This window comes from Monodelphis domestica, chromosome 4 (genome assembly GCF_027887165.1).
Source record: "Monodelphis domestica isolate mMonDom1 chromosome 4, mMonDom1.pri, whole genome shotgun sequence".
Classification (NCBI taxonomy): domain Eukaryota; kingdom Metazoa; phylum Chordata; class Mammalia; order Didelphimorphia; family Didelphidae; genus Monodelphis; species Monodelphis domestica.
In genome coordinates, this window is record NC_077230.1 from 23,476,994 (window position 1) to 23,501,326 (window position 24,333).

The 24,333-nt window shown below is 41.6% G+C and overlaps 2 long non-coding RNA genes across 4 annotated transcripts in view; both read left to right on the top strand.

Annotated features, from left to right (window-relative positions):
* LOC103098394 (uncharacterized) overlaps positions 1–24,333 on the top strand; it is a 164,641-nt gene that overhangs the window by 6,806 nt on the left and 133,502 nt on the right. Inside the window, exons 2-3 of one of the 2 annotated variants that reach the window (XR_008918312.1) lie at positions 12,389–12,524; positions 19,320–19,589. This is a non-coding gene — a long non-coding RNA (uncharacterized LOC103098394). The remainder of the gene's footprint in view (positions 1–12,388; positions 12,525–19,319; positions 19,590–24,333) is intronic. The other variant, XR_008918311.1, reaches the window with a different exon arrangement.
* The window catches only part of LOC130459006 (uncharacterized), a 26,895-nt gene continuing 23,307 nt past the window's right edge, over positions 20,746–24,333 (top strand). For both annotated transcript variants that reach the window (XR_008918313.1, XR_008918314.1), the window contains exon 1: positions 20,746–24,333. This exon is cut by the window's right edge and continues 186 nt beyond it. This is a non-coding gene — a long non-coding RNA (uncharacterized LOC130459006).

Genomic DNA, 24,333 nt, shown 5'->3' on the forward strand with positions numbered 1-24,333 from the left:
TTCTTTCTTTCTTTCTCTCTTTCTTTCTCTCTTTTCTTTCTCTCTCTTTCTTTCTCTCTCTCTTTCTCTCTCTCTTTCTCTCTCTCTTTCTCTCTCTCTTTCTTTCTTTCTTTCTTTCTCTCTCTCTTTCTTTCTTTCTTTCTTTCTTTCTTTCTTTCTTTCTTTCTTTCTTTCTTCTTTCTTTCTTTCTTTCTTTCTTTCTTTCTTTCTTTCTTTCTTTCTTTCTTTCTTTCTTTCTTTCTTTCTTTCTTTCTTTCTTTCTTTCTTTCTTTCTTCCTTCCTTCCTTCCTTCCTTCCTTCCTTCCTTCCTTCCTTCCTTCCTTCCTTCCTTCCTTCCTTCCTTCCTTCCTTCCTTCCTTCCTTCCTTCCTTTCTTTCTTCCTTCCTTCCTTCCTTCCTTCCTTCCTTCCTTCCTTCCTTCCTTCCTTCCTTCCTTCCTTCCTTCCTTCCTTCCTTCCTTCCTTCCTTCCGTCCTTCCTTCCTTCCTTCCTTCCTTCCTTCCTTCCTTCCCTTCCTTCCTTCCTTCCTTCCTTCTCTTCCCTTCCATTTTGGAGTCTACTGTGTATTGGCTCCAAGGCAGAAGAGTGGTAAGGGCTAGGCAATGGGGGTAAGTGACTTGCCCAGGGTCACACAGCTGGGAAGTCTCTGAGGCCAGATTTGAACCTAGGACCTCTCCTCTCTGGGCTTGACTCTAAATCCACTGAGTCTCCCAGCTGCCCCTCTTGTTATTATTTCTTGCATTAAGGTGTTGAGGTTTCTTGATCCATCATGTCTGGAATTCCTATAATTCTTAAGTTGTGTCTATGAATCTCATCTTCAAGATCAATATGGTTTGTTTTTATGGAAATTATATTTTCTTTTAACATTGTTTCTTGCTTCTCTTCTTCCAGATTATTCTTTGCTTCTGTGTATTTGCATTCCCAACCAGTTATTCTCTTTTGTTTCTTTGGTGAAATTTGCCACTGTGGATTCACATTTTCCTATTCTGCCAATTATTATTTTTGTTGTGCAGATCATAAATTTTGTTTTCACAATTCTTATTGCTCTTTTAAACTATTCAAGTAGTTCCATACTCTCCTGGAAATCCATAGGATCTGCTATATTGGGTATTGTTGCATTTTCCTTTGTCTTATAATATTTATCCATAACTTCCTGAACTCTTTTACTTGATCTAGAAGCCATATTCCCTTCTCCTATTAATATCTTCACTTTTGGTTTATCAACTTATGTTCAAGGTCTTTAATTGAGTTTTTTTCTTCTTGAAATCTCTGGTAATTTCAGTCTTTTCCCCCTAATTTTCTGTAGTTGCTCATTTTCTGACTCCCTTCCCTTCAATGTAAGTTTCCCTGCGGGTTGGATTTCAAAGACTTTCTCCTTGCTGGGCAATTCATGGTTCATCAGCTTCAGTCTCTGCCCCCAAGTGACTTCTGGGACACAGAACTGGCCCTAGCTAGATGCTGAGCACTTTTCCTCAGGCTTAATGGAATGCCACACAGTCACAGAAATGTCTCCTGCCTCCTTTCCCATACTTCCTTTGTTCTCTGACTGAGCTCTGTCTGGCCATTCCACTATCACGACCTAACCATATTTCTGTTGTATGGATTTTCAAAATCCTGGGAGGAGAAGGGGGTCAGGTTGGTATAAAGCGGAGTTCTGTTAGAGGTTAACTTGTCCAGATCTGTTGCCAGGACTGTGGAAATGGGGTTAGGGGAAGGGGTGCTGAGTTTACACATTAAGGGCTAGGGATTTGTCTTTTCTGTTAGCTCACTAAGTTTTTACCTTGTTTGCATTTTGGTATCCTCAATGGTAGAGACAGCTGAAATTGCTAAATCTCTTGCCCATAATTCCTTTTTCCGAGAGGTATGTGAAGTCATAAGGTGCAGAGAAAACGTCTAGTCCTTTAATGTTTTTGGTAATGTGACCCGGAAATTTTCTCCAGCTTATTAATAAAACATAACAGTTTTTGAGTCAGCAAGCTGAGGTGACAATCCTGTCTGCTTGGACAGAGTGGCAGTTTCCTAGTCTTGTTTGTATTCGAACTAACCACTAGCTTTCCCCATCCCATTCACACTTTCTCTACTCAAAGATACAAACCCAATTAAGAATCAACAATTAACAACACAAACAATTAAAATAAATTTTATTTTTTACCTAGACAAAAATGCCTTTGAAATATTAATTTAGAGGCAGCTGGATAGAACAGTAGATAGAATATTAGACATAGGGTCAGAAAGACCTGAGTTCAAATGTGAACTCAGAGCTTTATGAGCTGTATGACATTTTTGTTTTGTTTTGTTTTGTACTTCTAGGCTCTTCTCACTTCATTTTGTGGTCCACATAGATGACAAACCAATATTCCCAAAGTCCATGTCCCGGTATGTCAAAACCTTGCCCAAGAAACATCAGGACATTCCATTGCCTTTAGTATAAAATATAAACTCCTTTGTGATTTAGAGCCCTTCACTATCTGTCTACAAACTGGTTTCCCAGATGTATTTCACATTTCTGCCCTTCATGTACTCTATATTCCTTTTAGAATAGCTTACCTCACATTCTCCATATTTGAAATCTCATCTCTTGCCTCCATGCCATTCCCTCATTCCTGGCAGGTTCTTCCTCCTCATGTCTGCCTCTTGGAATCCCTGGCTCATTTTATATTTCAGGGCCAAATCCTTCAAGAAGCCTTTCTTGAATCATTTAGTTGTACTATCCCTAAATATCCTGGTATTTATCTTTGTGTTGTTGTGTTTACTCATTTTTCAGTTGTGTTACTCTTCATGACTCCATTGGAGTTTTCTTGACAAAGATGCTAGAATAGTTTGCCATTTTCTTCTTCAGTTCATTTTACAAATGAGGAAACTGAGGCCAAGAGGATTAAGTGACTTGCCTCGGGTCACATAGCTAGTAAGTGCCTAAAACCAGATTTGAACTTTGGAAAATCAGTCTTCTTGACTCTAGTCCCAGCATGCCATATTACTCTCCTAATTTATCTTGTGTATGTGTATACATATATGTCTCCTGTATTTATTGTCTATAAACATGTATTCTTCTCTTCCCTTTCCCCACTTCCTAGTAGAATATAAGAGTTTTGAAGGCAGGGAATATCTCATATTTATATTTGTACACAGTGGCTAGATGGGCAACTTTCAGCTGGTGGTCTATACCAGTCTCTGTGTTTTGACCTGGCAAAATTTGAGGATTCTCCAGGATTCATTGCTCTGGGATGGAAGTAGGCTCCTCAGTTCTCATATTCCTCTTCTTTTTCCTTCCTTCCTTCATTTTTTCTTTGCTTCCTTCCTGCCTAGCTTCCTTCCTTCCTGCCTAGCTTCCTTCCTGCCTAGCTTCCTAGCTTCCTTCCTGCCTAGCTTCCTAGCTTCCTTCCTGCCTAGCTTCCTTCCTTCCTGCCTAGCTTCCTTCCTGCCTAGCTTCCTGCCTGCCTAGCTTCCTTCCTGCCTAGCTTCCTGCCTGCCTAGCTTCCTGCCTGCCTAGCTTCCTGCCTGCCTAGCTTCCTGCCTGCCTAGCTTCCTTCCTTCCTTCCTTCCTTCCTTTTCCTTCCTTCCTTCCTTCCTTCCTTCCTTCCTTCCTTCCTTCCTTCCTTCCTTCCTTCCTTCCTTCCTTCCTTCCTTCCTTCCTTCCTTCCTTCCTTCCTTCCTTCCTTCCTTCCTTCCTTCCTTCCTTCCTTCCTCCTCCTTCTTCTCTTACCTTCTGTTTTAGAATAGACACTAAGAATCATTCTAAAGCAGAAGGGCAGTAAAAACTAGACAATTGGGGTTAAGTGACTTGCCCAGAGTCACACAGCTAGGAAGTATGTCTGAGTCCATATCTGAACCCAGGACCTCCTGTCTCCAGGCCTGGCTCTCAATCCACTGGGCCACCCAGCTGCCCCAATCACATTCTTCTTAGAGTCCCTGGAAGTTTCCAGGGGAGTTCTGGAGTTAGAGATGATCCCATTAGGCTTATTATGTTTTTTTGGCAACTAGGTAGCTCAGGGGATAGAGCATGGGACCTTGAGTCAAGAAGACTTGATTTCAAATGTGACCTCAAACTAGCTGTGTGATCTTGGGCAAGTCACTTAACCTCTGTGGAGAAAGAAATAGCAAACCACTTCAGTATCTTTCCATTAAAACCCCATGGACACTATGGCCCACAGGGTCATAGGAAGTCAGACATAATTGAATAAGAACAATAGCTATATTCAGTTTTGCTACACTTATATCCCAGTGGACCAGCCCAGTGCCTGGAACCTAGGAGGTAACAAATAAATGCTTCTAAATTGATTGATTGAAAAGTGACTTTTATTAATTTATGCTGAAAATTGTATACAAGACTGGGTTTTCAATGGCTCTTTAAGTCACTTTGCTGTGAAGGGTAGGGGCTTAGCTGTGTTCAGGCCAGAAAGGACCACCTGACAGGGTTGGACCTCTGCTGGATTTTTATTCTGTTGAGATCTATAACATCTCGGAGAGCTGAAACATGGAATCTTCTAGTTGTCTTTCTAAACAGCCTGCCATTTTCCTAGCAGAATGCTAGCTCTGGTCTAAAGAAGACAACACGCTGGGCTGCATTACAATGTTCCCGAGTTCTGGGGCCACAGCCACAATGGACTGAAGTGCATGCTTTTGTCGAGTATCCTTGACGACAAAGAGCCTTGATTAATAAAACGCCAGTGTGGACTCCTTCCTGGTACTGCTGCTAGCAACCATTCCAGCAGATACTGCTATTTCCACCCGGATGTCTTTTGCAATCCTAAGGTGACTTGCTCCAGGAAAGGCAAGGCAAATGAGACAGAGGCCACCAGGGATCCAGGGGGCAGGTCCTCTCTGGCACTAGCTGCCACATGGTGGGATTACTGTGGCGCTGGAGTCTAGAAGGACTCTGTCTTCTCAACTAACTCCCTACTGGAGTCATAGCCTGCCACCCAAAGAGTTAAAGCCTACGGAACGCCAGTGAGAGAAGGTCTCTTCTCTTTTTTCCTTTTTCTTTATTTTTTTTGGGGGGGGAATTTTTTATTTAATTAATTAATTTAGAATATTTTCCCCCTGGTTACAAGATTCATGTTCTTTCCCTCCCCATCTCTCTTCCATCCCCCTCCCATAGCCAATGAGCAATTCCACTGAGTTTTACATGTGTCATTGGTCAAGACCTATTTCCATATCATTGATATTTGCACTAGGATGATCGTTTAGAGTCTATATCCCCAATCATGTCCCATCGGCCCATGTGATCAAGCAGTTGTTTTTCTTCCGTGTGTCTACTCCCACAGTTCTTCCTCTGGATGTGGATAGCGTTCTTTCTCACAAGTTCCTCAGAATTGTCCTGGATCATTGCATTGCTACTACTAGATAAATCCATTACATTTGATTTTACCACAGTGTATCAGTCTCTGTGTACAATGTTCTCCTGGTTCTGCTCCTTTCGCTCTGCATGAATTCCTGGAGGTCGTTCCAGTTCCCATGGAATTCCTCCAGTTTATTATTGAAGATCTCTTCTCTTAACATAGTACTCTATTCCCCTTCCTCTCCAAAGAACCACTGAGGGTCTCATCAAAATACTTAGCTCTTTCAGCAGCTGGTCACCATTTGGCTAGAAGTAGGCTCCCCATACATTTAAAAAATTTTAATGAATTTTAATTTTTTTCCAAATTCCATGACATTATAATTTTTCAATAATTGTTTTCTATTTTGCAATCTATGTTTTCTGTCTCCCTCCCAGTGCTAATACAAATTTCCATGTTTGTCATGTTGTGAAAGAAGATACACATTGCTTACACTAGAGAAAAATTCACGGAGAAATAAAGTCCGATAGGCCTCGATTTGATTTTGGACTTTGTTCCTTCTATGGCAGTGGCTATCCTTTTTTGTCATGAGACTCTTGGAGTTGTCTTGGATCCGAGCCTTTTTGATAAAAGTTTAGTCATTCACAGCTCATCACTGTATGCTATTATTGATATTGATACAACTTTCTCTTGGTCCTGCTCACTTCACTCACTTCATATAAGTCCTTCCAGATAGTTTTGTGATCACCTTGTTTGTCATTTCTTATGGCACAATAATATTCCATTACAAATATATACCACAACTTGTTCAGCCATTCCCTAGTTGATGGACAACCCCTCAGTTTACCAATTCTTTGCCACCACAAAAAAGAGCTGCTATAAATGTTTATATACAGGTGAATTCTTTTCTCCTATTTTTAATCTCTTTGGGATACAGACCTAGTAGTGATATGGCTGGGTCAAAGGTATGCACAGTTTTATGGCCCTTTGGACACTGGTTCCAGATTGCTCTCCAGAATGGCCATATCAGTTCACAGCTGCCCAGCAGTGTATTAGTATCCTGATTTTTTTCACATCCCCTCCAATATTGATAATTTTCCTTTCTTGGCATGTTAGCCAGTCTGATGGGGGGATCCACATAAGTTTCCAAATGGTTTATTGGAAACCAGCAGAGAATATCTGCACAAATGCAAAGAACAGCCCCTACATAGGCCAATTTTCTTTAAATGATGAAGATTTAGTTTGGGAACAGAGGACCTTTGGGTAAGTAATGACAGCTATTGTGGGTATATTTCCTTCCTTCCTGCACATCATAGGAACTCACGGATGGAGACTTCTCCAGAACTTTGAGAACGTAGAGTAAACAAACACTAAACATATCTCTCCTCTTCATTGTCATGAAAACATTTCATGGGCCAGAATCCTCCCCCCCCCCTTTTTTTCTGGGACAGACAGAAAATTTCAACAGCAAATGTTTCTGCTGCTTGATAACTAGAGAGTAGAAATAGTTTAGGGTTTGGAGTCAGAGGACTTGGTTTTGAATTCTAGTTTTGTTTCTTACTACCTATGTTTATAGAGTGACCTTGGGTGAGTCACAACCTCTGTCTCTTAGTTTCCTTATCTGCAAAATGAGGAAATTGAACTAGATTGCCTTCAAGCATTAAATCTATGGTCTTGTGAATCAATAAAGATTATTAAAAAAAAAACACCTTACCTTCTGTCTTAAAATCAATACTATATAATTGGTTTCAAGGCAGAAGAGCAGTAAAGACCAGACAATGGGGCTTAAATAACTTGTCCAGGTTCACACAGCTAGGAAGTGTCTGAGGTCAGATTTGAACCAAGGGTCTCCCATCCTGGGGCCTGGCTGTCATCTACTGAGCCACTTAACTGCCTCCTTAACAAAGATTATTAAAAAAAAAACAAACAACCAAAGGGTTGGTCACCAGGAAATGAATTATTTTGTCTATCTCAACTCATTTAACTTCAATCTATTAAGGGATGGAAGAGTTATGATTAATATAGGTATATTGTTTGAATAAAACCACAGATTCTTGAAGGATCCTAAGTAGTAAAGACATCCTTTTCCAAGTGTGGCACTTGTGATATTTGTGATATTGCAAACAGTCCAGATCAGCTCGTATGCCTTCAAAGCTACCCTCAAAGATCTTCCATGATGATGGGAGATATTTGTCCAAATACTTACAGCCATTCCTCATGGAAAGGTATGAAGGAGCCCTGTGTAAGTGCATGGAGATTCTGTCTCTGTAACTAGAAGGCAAAAGGAGGGAAGAGAAAGCAAGAGAACATTGGAATTCAGCTTTCTTTTCTCATCTCACCATTCCAATCAGATGACTGATAGCTGTGTAATAGGAGGATCTGAGAGGGGGACCAAGGGGGAATGGAAGGAGAGAGGGAAATGGGGAGAGAGAAGATTCTTCTTCCCCTCTCTTTTCTGGGAGAGAGGTAGCCAAGTCTTGTCCCTCTGACAGAGGGGATATGTCTCCTCAGAGAATAGTTCTGGGAGATGGAGGATACCCACTGTCACTTCCCTTCAGAAATCTGGGGTCACCCCACTATCAAGGAGAGATGTTGTTCCTTGGGTTAGGCAGTTTGGATCTGGGATCCCTGGGATCCTGAGCTAACCTTCCCTTTTGGGGAGATGCGATTCTCTTCAAATCTTCTGTCCCCTTTCCTAGTGTCAGAAACCAGCCAGATCTAATTCTAAAGTAGTAAACAATTTATTTGGGTTCACACAGGGAAGAAGAGGTAGGGAAGAGGCAAGGAAAGAGGGGAGTAGGAAACCCTAACACTGGTCCCTGGCAGACTGCCCCCCCAAGTTCTCAGGGTTCAAGGCTCAGTGCCTTGAACCCTCCTCTGGGCCAGCTGCTGGGTTGATCCCTATTCCTCAGCTAACTAGCTTTTAATTCAGGAATCTAGGAACAAGTCAGGGAGGGAGAGAAATCTCAGGGAAAGATCTGGATGGCTCTGGCCAGGGTGAGTCCAAATCCAAACCCACCTTGAGAATTCTGGTGGCTGTTCCTGAAGAGTCTTAGTGGAGGTGTTTCAAGGAATAACAGGTCCCAAACCGATGGACTCTTTTTTAGCTTCCAGGAAAACCTCCTCTCCTCCTCCACCTCCCAGGCTGGAAGATCATTGACAGTTGGAACTTCTCTCTCTCTGCCCCTCCGCCGCTGCTCTTCAGCTGATCTCTCTTTCAGCTTGGCTTCTCATTGCAATGCCCTGGATCTCTCTTTCTTACATTACAGCTGGCAATTTTAGCACTCCGTTTCTTTTTTTTATTGGCACCTAATTCCATCTAGGAGAAGGATCAGAATCTCCTCTGATCTCTAGTAGTTTAAATCACAGGTCAATAGAGTCTTGGGCTATAGTCAGTCCTGGACACTCATCTACCTCATTGGCCTGGCAGTGCCAATACAATGGCTAGTTGCCACAAAGGTCTTTGGTGATAAGGAAAACCAAATCTCAAGTTCAGACAAAGGAAAGGAATAAACCAATTCTTTGGATTTGTGTAGTTCTCTTTTCTTCTCATTTTTTGGCTTCCTATTTGTCATGAATTCATGTTCTGAAGACTCCTGAAAGGTGGAAGTGGTAAGGGCAATCAGCTTCATTTTGTATCCCAGGATCACAAAAAACAAAAAACCCCAAAAATTTTCCAGGCTTTCTTTTCCTGAATTATTATCATTTCATGTCCATAAAAAGGTAAGTCAGAAGACAGGAGGATAAGGCATTAAGTAAGGCTTACACATCTAGTTTTTTCTCTAGTGGAGAAATCATTGAGGTAATCCTCCCACTGCCAAGTAAGCTGTAGTAGGTATATAAAAGAGTCAGGAAGTCTTTCTTCTCCTTGTTCTTCTTCTTCTCCTCCTCCTCCTCTTCCTCCTCCTCATCTTCCTCCTCTTCCTCTTCCTCTTCCTCCTTCTTATCTTAGACTCTGTCTTAGACTTGAATATATATTCTAAAGAAGGAGAGCAGCAAGGGCTAGGCAATGGTGGTTAAGTGACTTGTCCAGGATCATATAGCTAGGAGGTATCTGAGGCCACATTTGAACGTAGGACTTCCCTTTTCTAGCCTGGCTCTCAATTCACTGAGCTACCTAGCTGCCCCATATGCTTGTCCTTTTAACCATTCTTTCTTTTTCCTTCTTATCCATTATTGTCATGACAACAGCAGCAAACAACATTACCACATAAGAATGATCCCACAGTTTCCTCAGACCAGGCCTTTTTGATGGCATCTTCTTATATCTATTTTAATAAAGTTGTGGATGTGGTAGTAATGGTAGAATTCCTTCCAGGTTTTCTATAGCTTTTCTCAGACCTGTCTTCTCCCTTTTATTTTTCTTTAAACCCTTACCTTCTGTCTTAGAATACTGTATATTGGTTCCAAGGCAGAAGAGTGGTAAGGGCTAGGCAATGGGGGCAAATGACTTGCCCAGTGTCACACAGCTAGGAAGTGTCTGAGGTCACATTTGAACCCAGGACCTCCCATCTTTAGGCATTTGGGCATGAAGTCACTCAGCTGCCCCTTTTAAAAATAAGTTACTCAGATAATGAGAACCTTCTTCTCCTAACCCTCAAGTCATTCAACGTCAAGGCTCCCTGAAGTAATTCTTTATGCTTACTAGCCTCTCTTCTCAGATTAACCACAGGTGGTTTCACTCCAGGAAAGTTTCTTAAAAGACCTTGTCTCTAAGCAGCCTTCCCATAACTCTGTCATCCTTAAACTCAGACCATAAACATACCTCTGTTATCCAAGGAACAGAGGAATTCTCTCCTACCTGCCTACATCAACAATCTTATAACCTGTTTCATTTTAGTGGGATGCTTGACCACCTTGGTTCCTCATGTAGTAAGGAAGGTTTGGGATCTGATTGAGAAATTGTTAGTATTTTTGGAATAGGCTTGATTGGGAGCTCCTGCTCAGTTTTGAGTCCCCAAACAACTCAATGAGATGTCAGAAGAGACACCAAGAGTGGAGGTTGACATAGGCCTAGTTACTTGCCAAGCGAGTACTCTTAGAAAACTTAGAGAACTCTTCTGATTGGTTTCCAGTGGTTGGAGCTGCTCCTTGTTGATTTGTTGACAAGAGTTCAGGAGGATGGACATCTGTTGGATAAGCTATCCCCTCTATGAGCAGCAAGAATGAACTATGAAATGATTTGTATTTTTCTTCCTGGCTATTTTCTTTCTCTTGGACTTCCAAACCTGTATATAGCCAATTGGGAGGTGGGAGAGGGACTTATCTCCCAGAAACCTGAATAGAAAATGGTAGGGGGCCAGTGTTCTGCCCAAGTGAGCCTGAGAAAGTAGTTATTTTACCTCCAGTTACTGATCATCTTCGGCTTTTCTTTCCTTATCTGAGCAAAGGCTAGAGAGAGGCATGGAACCCCCCAAAGGGAGAGTATCCAGCAGGAAGAGATGGTCAGATGAAAACCCAGAGAAAAGAATACATGAAGGAAGAAAATGCAGAATAGTCAAGAAGGAGGAAGACTAAGAAAGAATCATTCAATTTAATAATTAAAAGATCACCAGGAAATTTGGAAAGTCAAGTTTCATTTGAGCGATGAATTTGAAAGTCAGAAAGTAAAGGGTTGAAGAGTGAGAGGAGAGGAAGTCTATATTCACTAGGCTTTTGGGACACTTTCCTATTGCATCTTTGACCTGACTCTTTTCCTTAGCATCCTTTGCTAGTGATGAAGTACCTACTCCCCAAATGTAGGTGTACCCCAAAGCTCTAAGCTGGGATGTCTTCTCTCTACTGTCTCATTCAGTGATCTCATCAGCTCCCATATGTTTAATTTTCATCTCTATGCAAATGACCTCTAGGTTTTATATCCAAAATTATTCTTTCTCTTGAATTCCACTACCATAATTATCAACTGTCTCTTGGACACTTGAAACTAGATATGCTATACACATCTCAAACTCAACATGTTAAAAACTAAACTCATTATCTTTTTCTCCAATCCACCTTTTCCCCCATCTTCCCTATCCATCTTTCCAGTCTATGTTGGTTTTTAACTACAAAGTTATCTTTAACTCCTCACTCTTCTTCATCATCCCACTTATGAATCAAGTATTACATTTTATTGTCTTTACACTAGACTTGCTTCTTTTCTCTGTCCTTTTTCTCACCACCCACAAAGCCACCACCCTAATTCTATCTCGTTCACTTCTCACCTGGACTACTACAGTAGCCTTCTAATTGATCTCCTCTCCAGTCTATCCTTTGCACCATTGCCAATGTGGTTCTTCTAAATCTTAGGACACAGTCATTTTATGAAAACCCAGAGAAAAGAATACATGAAGGAAGAAAAGATGATTAAAAAAAATATCCAAGAGACTGTACTCTCACAATCAAGAAACCATTGGTAAACCATGCCATATCTCTGTTTGATGAGCTCCCCTGGCTTCCTATTGCTTCTAGTATCAAACCAAAAACTCCTTTTTGGTATTAAAAACTCTTTATGACCTGACCCCAAACTACCTTCCCTGTCCTGGCTTTACTTGACCCTTGAGTGCCTGCCTTCATTGCCGGAGGCCTTCTCATCCTGGAGCATCTCTCTACCTCTCTCCATTTCTCTGGCTCCCTTTTTCCTCTCCTTCTGGGGCAGCAGGTATTAATTGAATAAAGCCAGGCCTGGAGATGGGCAGTCCTGGGTTCAAATGTAGTCTGAGATACTTCAGAGCTGTGTGACCCTGGGCAAGGCATTTAACACCATTTGCTTTTCCCTTACCTTTCTTCTGCTTTAGAACCAATACTTAGTGTCAATTCTAAGAAAAAGGTGAGGGTTTAAAAAAAACAACATTATTTTTAACAGACATCAATCTAGCCCCAGAGAGGTATGTCTACAAGCAGATAATGTGGGTTATTTGACTTTTTAAACCCAAACAATTCAGATTTCATGCCTCAGCCAGCTTTAACCCATACTTTACTCAGATCTGACAGATATGGAAATATGGTTCAAGAGACAAGCTTTCATAATTATAGGCCTGTACTGGCCTGTACACAAGTCCTCCCATTCATCTAGCCAAGAAGTTTTAGAAGTTCTTTCTCTTTAAAAGTCATCACTTTTTTGGTTTTGCCTCAGTATTCGATTTCGCTGTCTCTCAGCATGGTACCATGTGATAGCCACAAGGAATGCTGTAGATGAAGACTTCAAAGAAATATGGGATACCTGTGTGAAGTGATGCTGAGGGAACAAAGAAGGATCAAAAGAAGCCTAGGTATGATTATTGCAACTGTACAAATGAAAATCGCTTTAATCCGGGGAAAGACACTGGACAATATTGACATTAACTGATGAGGTACAGACCTGCCATCTCCTGAAACAAATAGAAAACTTCTCAAGTGTAAGGTAGCAGGCACCCACACAATCACTCTTTGGCAGGGCGAGGGCGGGAAACAAGAGGCTAAACTGTTCATCGTCCATTTCCAGGGATTCACATCTGAGCATGTGGGGATTTGCATTATGTAAGAAAAGATTTATCAATATAAAAACAGTGAAACCTAATATCACTGGGGTTTCACTGTCTCCATCCCAGTTTGCAAATGGGTTGTGTTCCAAAAAGTTTATTTGTAAATAGATTGTTTGAATCTAGACATCCTAAAACCAAAACTACAAATAGGTTCCTGGGCTATCCCACAAAGGCTTCTTATGACCTTCAGTGTAGTTGAGCTTAAACAACAATAAACCTCATTATGGACTAATGATAGGGTATTGGGGGGAAATGCATCCCTCCCTCCTTGACACAGCAACCTTTGAGAAAACCATTTGGTGACGCGTGAGAAAGGAACAAGACAGTTGAGGTAATAGGTGATCTGGACCCAGCATGGCACAGAGTGCAGTCATACTGCATGGTATCTAAGAGGGACAGGACTTTGCTTAGAGGTGGGAATGAAGGATGGATGCCACCAGTGGAAGGGGCTGATGGAGACCTTTACCATGAAGCAGGACGAATCTCCTCCTCTTCTGGCATTGCAAAGTTTCAAGGTTATTTACATGGTCCCAGTTGACAGGGGAATGATGAAAGTTGAATGAAAGTCATTCATCATAACCCAGCTGAGAGTGAGGGCTGAGAGACTTCCATCAGTGAAATGAGGATTGGGTAAGAAAAAGAAATGTTTGATAGCTAATTCAGTAGTCATTTTGTGTGTCAGCCAGTTCTGGCGAAGCCAATTTAACAAGAGATTTGAAGAAGTGTTGATTAGATTCCAGGGCATGTTGGCTCCGACTGATCTCAAAAAATAATGACAACATTTTTAGCCAGAGGAGGATCTAGCCACAGCAAAAGACAAAGTAAGAGCAGCAAGAGTGCATATGGTGGAGCAGCAGTTAATCCTAGCCTCAGAGGAGGGCAAAGAGAGAGGGAGGAGCTTTATCTGCCTATAACTCTCAAGACTGAATGGATCAATAACAGCAAAGGAAACCTCTGGACCATGGCAAGGGAGCTGTGAGAGATAGACCCAAGAAGTAATGAGGCACAGCAGGTTGTTGAGAGGTCGAGTTGTGAGGTATTCTAGCTGGGAGACAATTCTTTCAGAGCATGGATTATCTAAAGAGTGTTCTCTTCCTCCTTGCCCCTGACCTCACCATCATAGAAGATGATTCTTCTTCATGTTCTGAGGATTTATTTTCTTGGTTATTACTTGTCTGTTCTGTCTCAATCAAATGCTATTCAATTTATTTACTTTTTGTGTCCTGACTGAGTCTGTTGGTAGAGAATGTACTCAGTGAGGGCTTATGCCATAATTGTATAATTATGATTAGCAGAAACACTGGGTTAGTCAAGAGCTCTAGAATTCTGTGGGATCCATGCTAGAGTTATAGTAGGAAGAGTATTGGTTGGGGGTCTGTAATAAGGGACTATTTTGATTGGTAATTGATAACTAACAGATCAGGCTGTTAACTTCTTTTTCCTCCTTCCCTTCTTCTTCCCTCTTCTTCTTGTTGATTCTTCTTCTGGTTTCTCTAAATCAACTCAGGGTGAGTTCTATGATGTCTCAAAGAAAATACTCTCTCTTCTTTATCTTAAGCAAGGGGCTTATTGGGGAAGACAGGGAAGGATCAAATGGAAGGAGCGAGGGTATGGGATTTCCCTAATACTGCAATGAGCCTTATTTTGAAGGATGGTGAAATATAGTTCAATTGGGAAATGGCTGATAGTTCTTGAAGTTCAGTCACTATCACAACAGAGCAAATCAGAGAGAGAGCTGGACTTTGTCCTTCTTTCTTCTGTCTTCAAAACCCAAGCTCACCTTCAGGCTTCAGTCTCCAAAACCCCAAGAGATAACCCACTTCTTTCCTCTTCCAAGCCAGAAAGTTCAGCCTTCAGTTGGTCTGCCTCCAGCTGCTTCTCCAGGTCACACTCCAAAAAGAATACTCTTGTTTGAATGGCAGGTCATCAGTCCCAGCTATTCCTAGCTCCTACTACAAACCATTCTCCATTTCTTACTTCCACAGGTCACAGAACCTTACTTCATGTTCTGACTCTATTTCTACTTGTATGACTTTAGGAATCCTTTTTACTCTCTGTGTCTTGGGAAAAGCCTTTCCTAGCGTGAGCTGGCAGGCTGTGTGTATCTTGTCGTAAGGAAAGAGTTAACATTTGCAGAGAGAAGTGGCATGAGACCAGCAGGAAGATTCTGGAACTTTGAAGGGGATTAGGCTGAGACCATGACTGTTAGCTGTCTCTCAGGAGAATCTCTGGAGGTGTTAGCTGCAAATTTCCTTGGTGGCTAATCCTTTCCTGATTCCTGATTGCTGTATTTCATTGAGGCAGTTCCTGGTGAACCTGATCCATCTACAGAGACTGTGAGATCGAGTCTGGGTCTATTTTGGATCTAAGACCTTCCCTGGCCTTAGCAAAGCCTTACACAGACCCTCTCCTTAAATCCAACAAAGGGGGGGGTGTTGAGGGTTTTAGTTAAGATCAGGGACTAGATATTTTGGGGTTAGGGAGAAGTAGAGTAGGAAGTTCCCTTAGAAGAAATCCCTGTGAAGGGATTTTTTAGATCTGGTGGGTATAGATAGATTAACATTAGTTTAGATGATCCCAAATCACCTTTTCACCTTCCCTTGTTTATTAAATCCCAAACTATTCTGTGTCAATAGAGTAGTCTGTATTTATTAGCTCAGGGTCTGCCTCTGCCTGCCCTGGGTTTGAGTACCCTTCCCAAACCAGATTACCATCCCTGGAAACCCGACAGTTAACCCAGTTATTTCAATCTGGAGCATTCATAGTATTTGTATAGGCATAGCTTGGAGAGACTGTGGGTGCCATGCTCCAGGATACCTCAATAAAGTGAATATTGCAATAAAGTTAGTGACATGAATTTCTTGGTTTCCCAGTGTGTTTAAAAATTATGTGTGCACTATGCTGTGGTCTGTTATTTAAGTGTACAAGTATTATGTTTAAAAAAACATTTTGTCAGTCACGTCCAACTTTTCATGACCCTGTTTAGGGTTTTCTTGGCAAAAATACTAAAGTGGCCTGCCATTTCCTTCTCCAGCTCCTCTTACAGAGAGAACACTGAGGCAGCCCAGGATTGCACAGCTTGTAAGTGTACACATTTTAATTTAAAAACACTTTATTGCTAACAAATGCTATCATCTGAGCCTTTAGCAAGTCACAATCTTTTTTACTAGGAGAGGGTCTTGCCTTGATGCTGATGGCTGCTACATGATCAGGGTGGTGGTGACTGTGGCAGTTTCTTAAAATAAGACAACAGATGATGTTTGCCCCATCCATTGACTCTTTCACCGGAACACTTAGAGGTCATGGCGGGTCATTAATTGACCTCATTTCAATATTGTTGTGTCTCTGGGAATAGGGAGACCCTAGGAGAGGGAGAGGGGCAGGCATGGCTGGTTGGTGGCCCAGAACAATGACAATAGTAACATCAAAGATCACTGATCACAGACCACCACAATAAATATCAAAATAGTGAAAAAGTGTAGACTCTTTTGATGATTACCAATTACCTAGCCTCCAAACTGGCCTCTACCTCTTGCCAAGACTTTCTTCCTGCTGAGTTCAGCCGATTGCAATAGCAGCTGTACCTCATCAGGTTCAGTGGGGAGATTTGTCTCCTTCCTGGTTCTACAGTTTAATAGGGCAACTGTATTCTGGGAGAGGAGTGAAGCTCAGTGCCCCAAAGCTGTTGAACTCTGCTCTCTCCAGAGCCCTTTGTTGCTGAACTATTGCTCTGTACCTAAATCTTGATTTAGATCTTCTTCAGATGTCTCTAGGTCAAGCCTGTTGGACAAGAAAGGACAAATGTTCCTTCAGGATATTGCTTTTGGTTCTTTGCTTATGTTGACTTCTGCTTCTGCCTCTTGGTACAGAGTGCTGGTTTGGAGTCAGGAAGGCTCATCTTCCTGTGTTAAAATCAGGTCTCAGATACTTAGTAGCTGGAGGACCCTGGACAAGCCACTTCACCCTGTTGGCCTCAGTTTCCTCATCTGAAAAATGAGCTGGAGAAGGAAATGGCAAATCAATTGGCAATTATTTTTTTTTTTGCCAGGAAAACCCCAAATGGGGCCATGAAAAGTCTGTAAGGACTGAAAACAATGAAACAACAAAGTTCTGCAAACTAACAAATCTTTGATCTCTGCTTTTCTGGTCATTAGAATCCTTTGAAGTTCCTCCTATTGTTTAACCCATTAATTGAAGAAGTCACTTGGACAGATTTCAAGAGATAGTGGAACATAGAAGGACCTGATGCACTGGGGTTTGTGGGATCATAAAACGTTGAACGCTAAAGAACGACACCAAGGAAACTCATCCTACCATTTAGCCATTAACTCAAGGAATATTTATTAAGCATTAAGTATGCTAGACACCGAGATGGGTGCTTGAGGATGGTCCAGTTCCTTAGACTGGGCTAAGTGGCCTGGGACCTTTGATATTATTTCCTTTTGGCTCTCCCTGATCCAGCTGGTAGGTCCTGTCCACCTCCTTGTCAGCAGAATATGCTGACTCTAGACTTGAATTTATAGGGAACAATAGTCTCAGGGTCATTTGATGTGTGCCAGTGGCAAGTGTTATTGGCTCTACTATAGAATGGAGGAAATTTGCTTCTTTTCAATTATTTACTTACTTATTTTTTACTTAATTAAAATTTTAAATTAAATTAATTCATTTTTATAATGCATTTATTAAATGCCTCCTCTGTGCCAGGTATTGTGCCTAGCACTTTTACAAATGGGCTCTCATTTGATTTTGACAAAAACCCTTAAAGGCAGATACTATTATTATCCTCATTTTATAGTTGAGGAAACTGAGGCAGATGGCAGTTAAGGGACTTACTCAGAATCAAATTACTAAGTGTCTGAGGCTGTTTTTGAACTCGAGTTTTTCTGATTCTCGATGATGTAATGATCCATATGATAGGCCACCTAACTGCCTATATATAATAATAATTTTTTAAGTATTTAGATTGCACTTAACTGTGAAATGCTTTATATGTGTTTACTCATTTTGTAGTTACCGAATAAGAAATTTAGAATTTGAAGGCACTCTTGAGATCATTTTGTCTAAATCATATTTTAATCCAATTCAACATTAACGCTCCTATACTGTATAGGGTGAGAGGGGAGGGAGGAGAGAGAATAAGCATTTATTAAACACCTGCTAGTTGTCAGGCATGGTGAATTTTAAAAATATCTCACTTGATCTCATAAAATATAGAGAGCTGGTCTTGAAGGAAGCAAACAGGTTCCTATCTAAGTAAAAACTTCTGGAGTACCCCAATCCTGAGAGATGGAGAGCTCCCTGTTTATCAGAGCAGTCCATTCTCTTTTTGTCCTATTCTAATTATAGTCGAACCTTGTTTATGCAACCAAAGTGTTCCAAGCCTTTTCACATGACTTGAAAATTGTGCATTAATAGTCTGACTGATTATTTAATATATATTTCTTATGTAGATATACCTGGGCACTTCACTATTTTTCTTAGGCTTAGCAGAGCCACGTGCATCACTACTCTTTTACTTTGGGGTCATTATTAATAAATAAATAACATTAATGAAACAAAGAGAAGCATTGCTCTGATGTGGATGATTTATTACAAGTGAGACTCCAGACAAAGACTAATACAAGAGCTAATGTTTGGTGCAAAATAATGTAATGACTCACTCTAAGGCTTCTCAGAGCAAGAATGAGCACGATTGGGCGAACTGATTTGGGATTTTATGCCCCTTGGGATAATGGTGTGGATTTAATGTGTTATTAAACATTAAAACACAAACAAAAACGACCTTACCTTGGAATTGATTCTAAATATCAGTTCCAAGGCATAAGAGTGGTAAGGGCTATGCAACTGGGGTTTAATGACTTTCCCAAAGTCACATAGCCAGGACCTCCCATCTCTAGCCAGCTCTCTAACCACTGAGTCACTTAGTTGCCCTAAACATTTTTATTTTATGTATTTTTTTGCCTTTTTTTTTGAGTGCTAATTATGTATATCTGAATTCATGGGTGTTAAGTTTGTATAAATATTTAGGAAGTTTCTCTTTCTCTGATTTAGCCTATCCCTTCCTCTCTGCAATGCCTGATCCTTCTCTTATTATCCTAATCAAAAGGGGAAAAGATTTTCTCCCACTTACTAGTTACTTCCCAGTCTCAGAGATTAGAGGATGTCCCTCAGTAGTAAGTCAGCAGCAGACCTGGGCTCAGCACAATCTTCTTCCAGAGTAAAAAGTCTTGATCTTGTGTTTTGGTCACTAAGTTTTGCTCCCCAAAGCCGCCATATTTGCTTGTAAAATTGCATAGAACCCAATTATAGCACCCTTAAAGGAATGCCCTAAATGCCATGAGTTTAACCATCAAAGTGACTCTCTTCTATTTTACTGAGCACTAAAGGAATGTTCCAGCCATAACAGGCCTTTCCTTTCTTTCTTCTCAGAGGTACATACGTATAATTGAGGGTCTACACATTCTTGCCCATTTGAGGGTCTACCAATTGTTGCCTGTTTGAATCCTGGGCTGAAAACTCTGCTCCTGTTCTTTCTTTCCATAGAAGAAGGGAAGAACACGACAACACTCACTATGATAAGCACTGACATCAGTGTAAAAGCCAAGGGGTTATGAAGACCAGAGATGGGGAGAGGAGGCAAAGGGGGCCAGTTTGGCTTCCTGCTGCTGCCAGTGCCCCAAATACGCCCCCCTGCCTGGGACACTGCTGCCACAAGCAACACCCCAGGCTGCTACCATGGAAACAAAGGAAGAAACACAAAGAAGGCTGGAAGCAGGCAACAGTGTCTGAAGATGCTTAGTAGAGCAGAAGCTGGTAAGATCAGGGTTGCTGGGATGTGACCAGCACCAGATTCTGGGGCCAGGACGAGTGTCTGGCCAGATCCTGGTTGCTGACTTTGTCAGAGGGGAGATGATGTAAGATGATGATTCCATCCTTCCTTTCCCCTTTCCATGTCCCTCTCGGGAAAGCATGTATCTGTTCCAAAGTTTATGTTTCTTGATTGTTGCTGTTCTCTATAAGCTAAGATAAAAGCTGTGGTTAACCCAGATTCGTGATTGGGCTGTATGTTTCATTTGCTCTAGGGCTGTGTGAAGGAGCTTGTGGTCAGCTACACTAGAGTGTGAAGGAAGCTCTTCTTAAAAAACCCCTCAGGCTTCCCTGGTTGGGGGCTCAAAACAAACTAGAGAGATTTTTTGGCTGATAATTAGTAGTATAATGCCTCAAAGGGTAGGAAGAGATGAAACCATGTGTATCTGGACGGTTATGCATTCCCCTGTGCAAAGAATGAGCTAAGCAGTGGCATTTATGGGTAGGATGCTTCGTAAGGAGATTTCTCCCTCTGTCCCTCTGAGGCCATTCGCCCTCCTCCCTTATTGTTTTATCTGTTGGCATATTCAAAGAAACTCCTCTCTCCTGCAGAGGATGGATTGAAATTGTTGAATAAGGCAAGAGTCACCCCACTGAGACACCTGAAAACAGGATCTTGGACAGAATGGTACCATCTAAACAAATATGGGGACCATCCAAGAGAGATGCAAGAGAGAGGGACATTTCCTGCTAAACCAAATAACTCTAACCATCGTTAAAGACTCCAGAATCAGATTTATTTGGGATGTTGAATGGGCACTATAAAAATAATGGAAGTGGATTGTGTGCCAGGCTTAGTGACAGGAGGTCCTGGGTTCAAATCTGATCTCAGACAGTTCCTAGCTATGTCACCCTAGGCAAGTCACTTAGCCCCACCGTTGCTTAGTTCTTATCGCTCCTTTGCCTTGGAACTAATATATACTATTGCTTCTAAGGTAGAAGGTAAGGGTTAAAAAAAAAGGAAACATTTCCTCATGTATCCCTCCCTGATAATTCTCCCTTCCAACCCTTGACTGAAAGATCTGTCCCTAGAACTAAAGGCTGGGACAACATCTGCCCAAATAAGGGATAGTTTGTGTTCTATAAAAAAGCATATATGTCACCTTGCTTTTGTTGGTACCTTCACCACTTTACTGAACATTGTCTTATGAAAAGAATGCTGCCACATTAGAAGATATTGTTTTAATTCCTGCCTCCTTGTGAATGTCTCTGATCCTCAGTTTCCCCATCTGTTAAATAGGTAAATAATGCTTTTTGTAACCCTGTTTTACAGAGTTGTTGCAAGAACAGCACTTAAAAAAAAAGCTGTGTAGTGTTATATGAAGGTGAGCTATTATTAATTCTCCCGCCCCTTCTTGAGTGTGGTTATTTCTAGGTTTCCAGATTAGATGGGACTTGAACTCCGTCTACCATATTCCTTGCTACAGGGGCACCAGTTTTGGTGGTTTCTACCAGCTTTCCCTCTGACTCCTTACATACACGTCCTCCTCTCAGGCTGTTCTCTCTCAAGGACAGGACATACTCTGCCAATAGCTGTGTCGGATTGCATATAACACATTTCCCATCCTGGAAATTGAAAGTATTTACTAGTAGAAACTCTATCTGTATTGCTTTAAGCTTATTTGCATGCTTTTAAATGATTTTCAGTTGGTTGGGATTGAAGACTCATCTTCCTGCCTTGCTACCCACCCACCCAGATTTTTAGCCTTATGCGCCCCTCCCCACACCCTTGTCTTTCCATGGGACACCTTCGCAAGACCAGACTTTTGGATGTGGTTTTCTTAGGTGGTGTGACACTTAAAAAATGTGACACTTCATTCTTCTACCATAATATCTGAAATCCTGCTATTGGAGCTTCACTCCTTTGGCTTAAGTTATTGTATGCTAAAATATAAGCACTTGGAATCATTTTTATGAGAGCAGATTCTGGTAAGAGGGGAGAGTTTTAAAGCAGGGGGGAGGCACAGAGTCCTTGTGCTTGCCTGTAATCCCTGCGACCAGGGAGGCTGAGGCTGTTGGATCACTTGACCTCAGGAGTTCTGATCTGCCATAGGCTAGGACCAATTTGGTGTGGACACCAAATCTGACGTCAATATAGTGAGACTCCAGGAGGGGATAGGGTAGGAGGGGTGGGACTAGGTGAAAGGAGAACCAGGTTGACCAAGAGAAAGACAGAAAGAGAGAGAGAGAGACAGACAGACAGACAGACAGACAGAGACAGACAGAGACAGACAGAGACAGAGACACAGAGAGAGAGACAGACAGACAGAGAGAGAGAGAGAGAGAGAGAGTGAGAGAGCGCTTAGTGAAGGCAGTTATATTTGGAGGGGAATGAGTGTTGTTTGGCCCAGGGCTGAAGGACAGAGGGACAATGGGTACAAGACCTCAGTTGTAGCCATTTCTTTCTGGGAAAGGGGAAAGTTTCAGCCAAAGTATCAGGCATGTAGCTGAGCCTCAGGGCAAGTCATCTATCTCATCACTAACTTGTCCTAAGTGATTGAGCTGCCCAATCTTGGCATTGTCTGCACCTCAAGCCTATCAAAGGAGTTTAGTGACTTTAGCGGTCACTTTCCCTATGGAACACGATCCTGATCAAAGTGACTGGCTCCTTGGAGGAACAGGAAACTCACAGAAGTAAAAGGAAAACCAGAATACTCTGAGATGATCATCACTATATCAGCTGACTATGATGGAATTCATTCCCCTTTGTCATTTTCATTTTTTAATGAAAAGATGATGACAATACCAAAGTCTAGTTGCTCCATATTCTTTGTCTGACAGTGATAACTGCTGGAAGGGGAAGTCAAAGGGTGCACAGGATCTGGTTTACCTACTTCTAAGTTCTTGCCTAGGGTTAGTCAAATCTATTTTTCTTTCTTCCTATCCTAGGATTTTTTAAAAGTTTAATATTTATTCAATTTTAAACCCCTACCTGCTATCCTAGAATAGTTGATATTGGTTCCAAGGTAGAAGAGTGATAAGGGCTAGTTAATGGGGGTCAAGTGACTTGCCCAGGGTCACACAGCTAGGAAATGTCTGAGGCAAGATTTGAACCCAGGACCTCCTGTCACTGGACCTGGCTCTCTATCCACTAAGCCACCCAGCTGCCCCACTGTCTAGGTTTTTGCCCCCACCTATAGGGTCAGGGCATCCCCTCCTTCAAGTTTTGCCATTTCTTCAGGGTGACTCCTCTGATCACAAGATTTAGAGCTGAAGGAATCTGACAAATAACTTGAATCTAACCATCTCATTTATTGAAACATTTTTTAAAATTCTCTCTCTCTGATTATAGTAGACACAATTTTTCTGATCATTTTTGGGCATTTTATGATCCATGCTCTCTTCCTTCCTACCCCCTCCACCCCCAACAAGTAATATGATATACATATCAGGCAATATATGACACAGTATAGATTTCCATGTTCATCATGTTGTGAAAGGAGACACACATCACTTACCCCAGAGAAAAATTCATGGAGGAAATACAGTGAAGGATGGCGTGCTTCAGTTTGCATTGCAAGTCCACCAGTTCCTTCTGTGGTAATAGATAGCCTTTTCTGGCCTGAGGCTCTTAGGGTTGTCTTGGATCCATGTATTGCTGATGATAGCTAAGTTATTCACAACTGGCTATTGGACTTTATTGCTGTTACTGTGTATACTTTTCTCCTGGTTCTGCTCCCTTGCCTGTGTATCACAAGTCTTTCTAGATTTTCTTAATGATCATCTTGTTTGTAATTTCTCAAGGCACAGCAGTGTTCTACTACAATCATATACCACAAGTTGTTTAACCATCCCCCAAGTGATGGGCATCCCTTCACTTTCTAATTCTTTGCCACCGCCAAAAGGACCGCTCTAAATATCTTTGTAAGTCCTTCTCCCCGATCTTTGGCTTCTTTGGAGTACTGACCTAGTAGTGGTATTTCTGGGTCAAAGGTCCAATTTTATGGGCCTTTGGGTCTGGTTCCAAAATGTTCTCCAGAACCGTTGGATCACTTTCCAGCTTCACTCATAGCTTCTTATGCCCCACTTTTCCCACCTCCCCGCCAACAGTTTTCTTTTTCTTTTTTTTAAATCATGTTAGCCAATCTGATAGCACGAGGTGGCATCTCAGAGGGTTTTAATTTCCATTTCTCTAGTTAATAATGATTTGAAGCATTTTTTCATATGACTAAAGATAGCTTTAATTTCTTCATCTGAGAACTGCCTGTTCATATACTTTGACCATTTGTCAATTGGAGAACATTTTGTATTCTTATAAATTTGACTCAGTTCTTCATATATTTAGGAATGAGGCGCTTGTCAAAGATGCTTGCTATAAATGACCCTCTCAATTTATAGATGAGAAAACTAAGTTCCAGATAAGGGAGGTGCCCAAAGTCATATAGCAAAGTCTTCAACCCCAAATCCAGTTCTCTCTGTCTCTCTTTTTCAATCATTACCTTCTCTCCTGAAATCATTGCTGAGTATTGGCTCCAAGGCAGAAAGAGTGGTAAGGGCTAGGCAATTGGGGCCACATGACTTGCCTATGGTCACACAGCTAGGAAGTGTCTGAGGTCAGATTTGAACCCAGGACTTCTCATTTCTAGGTCTGGCTCTCTATCCGCAGAGCTACCCAGCTGCCCTTTCCAGTGTTCTTCCTACTATAAAACCCAGCCTCTTAGTTGCTTTTCAGCTCTTTCACTTAGGAAGC